Source organism: Myotis brandtii, unplaced genomic scaffold (genome assembly GCF_000412655.1).
Source record: "Myotis brandtii unplaced genomic scaffold, ASM41265v1 scaffold1223, whole genome shotgun sequence".
Classification (NCBI taxonomy): Eukaryota; Metazoa; Chordata; class Mammalia; order Chiroptera; family Vespertilionidae; genus Myotis; species Myotis brandtii.
In genome coordinates, this window is record NW_005354265.1 from 941,681 (window position 1) to 946,587 (window position 4,907).

Consider the following 4,907-nt stretch of genomic DNA (forward strand, 5'->3'; position numbering starts at 1 on the left):
ACTGGAAAATTTTCTAAAATTTGGCAAAGCACATAAATGTAAAGATTTAAGAAACTCAACAAGTCCCAACAGGATAAATATGAAGAAAACTGTGCCAAGGCAAATCATTATCAAGTTGCTGAAAACCCAAGATAAACAGAAAAGCAGCCAGAGAAAAATGACCAATTATACACAGGGGAACCATAGGCTTCTCATCAGTTATTTTGAAGAGCAGGCAACATTTTCAGTGTCTGAAAGAAAAGAAAAACCTGGCAACTCAGAATTCTATACCCAATGAAGAGAGTCTTCAAGAATTGAGGCAAAAGAGTCCATTGCCAGAAGACCTACACTGCAAAATGAATGACGTGCTTTGGGTTGAAGGGAAATGATAACAGATGGAAACTTGGATCTTCAATGAAAAACGCCAGACCTCGAGCCCAGGTGCACTTCCTGGTTGCTGATCAGACAGCTCTGTGGTGGGAGGGGGCACATCCCTGAGGCCATGGAAGCTTCACGTACTGGAGCCTGCCAGACCTCACCCAGTGCATTGCCCCTTGGCCCGGCCTGGTTTGCATCCTTTGTGATAAACTGTAATTATAAGTGTAGCACTTTCCTCAGTTCTGTGAGTCATTGCAGTGAATTACTGTACCCGAGGGCGTCATGGAAAGTCCCAAATGTGTAGCAGGCTGATCAGAAGTGAGGGTGACTTGGGTACCCCCATGCTTACGGCTCGTACTTTAGGAGGTAGTGGGAACCTCAGAATTTGTAACCATTAGATTGGTGGCCTTATAAGAAGGAGTGTGGGATCTCCCTAGGGGGGCCTTCTTGCTGTGTACTCAGATGTCCTTTTCTCAGAGTGTGAGTGTGAGTGTGAGTGAGATATGAACGAGAAAGACACCCACTGTAGATAGCAACTTCTACAGTGTGAGTGTGTGTGTGTGTGTGTGTGTGTGTGTGTGTGTAAAGAGAGAGGGAGGGAGAGAGAGATCTCACTCTACTTTTCATCAGGCCACCAATCTATTGGGAGGCTCACGGGGGAATCTGCTTCCTCGCCTGTGCAGCTTCCAGAGCTGCATCCTGCGGATCATGCCCCTTCAGCCACCTTCAAAGCCGCAGCATAACCTCTTCAAATCTCTCTCTGCTTTGTCATCACGTTACCTCTCCTCTTCTGTCTTCTAGTCAAATCTCCCTGTGCCTCCTTCCTTTATAAAATATATTTTTATTGATTTCAGAGGGGAAGGGAGAGGGTGAGAAAGAAAGAAACACCAATGATGAGAGGGATCAAGCCGGCAACCAGGGCATGTGCCCTGACCTGAAATCAAACCATAAACTCTTGGTTTGTAGGATGATGCTCAACCACTAAGCGACACGGGCTGGGCCCAAGTACATATTTCTTAGCACAACTCTCCTGCTGCACACAGCTCCCCTGGCCTCAGCCACGCCCAGGACAAGCCAGCCCCTGTTCTTATGTCCCCACAAAGAATGGATGGGTCCCTCCCCGACCCCTGATGCATCTTATAATCACTTCTATTTTAACATTTAAGACATTGTTGTCACCACTCACATGACTGTCCTGCTGGACTTCTCAGGGCAGGGCCCGTGGCCTGTCTCTCTGTTACGAGTTTGACACCCAGCACATAGTAGGGGCTTACTGTTTCTTATAAGAAATAAAGGAGACTCTGAAAAACTCATATTCATCCTTCAAAGCTCTGATTACACAAGACCCTGGAGCCTTTCCTGGTTGGCAAGACCGAGTTAACCTGTCCCCCCTGCACAATCTGGAGGAGGCCTGCCTCACCCTCGGGGGCAGGGACAGGACCTGCTTCTTCCCGTGACCCATTCAGCACAGACCAGGCCTCCTGTCAGTAAGTACAGAACTGCATTGCCCTTTGCATCTGAGACCAGAGGAAGGGCACCTGACCTGACTGGTCAGCCGCCCGTGTCGCCAGGCTGAAACCACCACGGACTGGCACGCCGGGTGTTTGCTGAGGAAGGGAACCCTGAAATAAATCCCAACTTGAAAAGGAAACACACCCGACAGGTATTCTATTTATATGAACATCAGCTCCGTTTTTAGGTATCTGCCCTCCTGCCTCACCTCCCCAAGGTGGGCCCAGCCCCCCTCCCATGGGTGCCTCCACACCCCACCCAGTAATCATGGCCCTACCTGCCCCCACCCCTCCCCTGTTTGCTCTCTGGGGTTTCCCTCGATTGCAGGGTGTGAGCTTCCAGACGCCCAGAGGCCTGTCTCATACCTGACCCCAGACTCCCTCCCTCTCAGACCTGCCCTCCTACTCCCAGAGTTCCCAAAGAGCAGGCAGAGCCAGGGCCCTGGGCCCAGGTGGGGAGGGCAGGGCAGGAGTCCATCTGCACTGGGCCCCCCACACCCCAAAACTGAGTCAAAGTAGGCAGATTGCCACTGGGTGCCCAGGAGCCAGGCCCTGCTCCTCCCAGGGCTCTGGCAAACCAGCAGGACCCCAGTCCCCAGTTCGACAAAAGTTGGGGTCCACTTGGCACAGGCTTTGGAGTCAGGCTCATGGTCCTGCTCCAGGCTCCACCAAGGCTGCCAGCGTAGACAACTTGCCTCCCTCCCTAACCTCTCCCAGCGCCGCTGGGTGCTCAGGAGCCAGGCCCTGCTCCTCCCAGGGCTCTGGCAAACCAGCAGGACCCCAGTCCCCAGTTCGACAAAAGTTGGGGTCCACTTGGCACAGGCTTTGAAGTCAGGCTCACGGTCCTGCTCCAGGCTCCACCAAGGCTGCCAGCATTCAGACAACTTGCCTCCCTCCCTAACCTCTCCCAGCCTCGGACCCTCTGGCTGAACAGAGACACATCCATCCGCTAAGCTGTCTGCTGAGAGGAGCACCATGAGGCTGGGGAGGCCGCTCTGGCATGGGGCTGCATGGGAAACCCCACAGGGTAAGGGATTCACATTGCAGAACAGCAGCTGGATGTTTCCCGTGTGCTTATCAAGTAGCAACCCCCAGGCACCCAGCCCTGGTGGGTAAGCCCCTCTCCAATCTCACCCTCACCCTCACCCGCTCCAGCAGCTCCCTGCCCCAGAGACCCCTGCGGCACCCGCTCTCTGGCAAGGTTCCCGCTGCTCATGGAGGCCCGTGCGGCAGGGGTGCCGGGGGACCCTCCACATCCAGCAGCTCCTCCAGCCTGAAACCAGGTTCTGGGCAGAGAGCAGGGCCAGCCCTGGGCGGGGGTTCCTGGGAAACTTCGGAGCCTCCCTCAGCTCAGCGCTCAGGCAGGCACTCAGCTCACCACAGCTGTGGTGCAGAGAGCCAGGCCTCCGCCAGGGACAGTAAACTGAGAAGCCTGCAGCTATAAATGTGAAGTGGCGAACCGCAGGACACTGCCACTGCCCCATGGGGCCTGCCGCCTGCCGCCCTGGGAGCCGCAGGGCCCCGGCCAAGCCTCCCAACAGCCTAGACCTGCCTGCTGCGTGTCCCCATGTAAAAGTAAGCTTTAATATATGAAAAATATCATTGTATTAGGTAGGATGAATCAATATTGTCAAGATGTAATCTCTCACCTAAACCAATCTATAAATCTTTTCCTCCAATTCATTCATTCATTCATTCATTCAATCAATATTTATGGAGCACCTACTGTGTACCAGGTGTGTTCTCAGCACAGGAGAGAACAAAATAGATAAAAATCTTGGCCCTTGTGGGACTTACACTCTTAAAGGAGGAGGAGAGACAGACAAAATAAAGGCCTAAAGGAGAAAATTATATAGTGTTTTAGGAGATAAAAAGCACAATAAAGGAACATCAGGAACAGTATAGAGAGTGTGGGGCAGGCAGGGGAACTGTGGTCTGAAATAGGCTGAGAAGGAACATTGGAGCAGAGATTTAGAGGAGGCAGGAGTGTGCTCTGCCCGCTCTAGGAACGCTGAGGAGAGCCGTGCAGCTAATCAGAGCGAGTCCCTCAGACATTGGCACTGCCTGCCCACATTTTTCATTGTCACAACCAGGGGTGGGGGGTGCACGGTTGCTATTGGCATCTGGTGAATAGAAGCCAAGATGCTGCTGAATACCCCCCAGTGCACAGAACTGCTCCCGACAAAAAAGGAATTATTAGGTCCCAATGCCAATAGTGCTGAGGTAAGAAATCCTGGAGGGAGAAGGAAACAGTAGTAGGAGAGAGAGCCAGAAGGGTAAAGGCCAAGCAGGTTGTTTTTGAAACTAGAGAAAGCTGATTCAGAAATTCTTATGGAAAAATATGTGAGAATAGCTAGGGGGAATAAATTAAAATGAATAAACAGTAACTAGCTTCACCAGAGCTTAACATAGACTATAAATTCCTGTGACAAATGACTAATTTCCTTAATATATAAAGAGTTCTTACAAATTAATAAGAAACGGCCTTTAAAAAACACTCAAAAATGAGAACAAAGACAGGGAGTTTACAAAAAAGATACCCAAATGGATTATGAATATGTGAAAATGTTCAATGTTATTTGCAAATCATGAGATGGCATTTTTCAACTATCAGATTAGCAGAGACTGGGAAGTTTGATACGCACAGAGTTGCTAAGGGTGTGGGAGAGTAAGGTCTCAGGCACAATTCTTGAGAATATATCCTGGCACTACATCTTTGGAGAGCAGTTTGGCAATATCTGTCCCGTATGTAAATACACACACTCCCCGAGCCAGCACTTCATTCTAGGAAAGTATTGTCCTCACATAGGCACACACAGAAGCAAACACAGACGTGTTTAATTACAGTACTAGAGGCCCAGTGTACGAAACTCGTGCACTGGTAGGGTGTCCCTCAGCCCCGCCTGCACCCTCTCCAATCTGGGACCCCTCGGGATTAGGCCTAAACCAGCAGTTGGACATCCCTCTCATAATCTGAGACTGCTGGCTCCTAACCACTCGCCTGCCTGCCTGCCTGATTGCCCCTAATCGCTTCTGCCT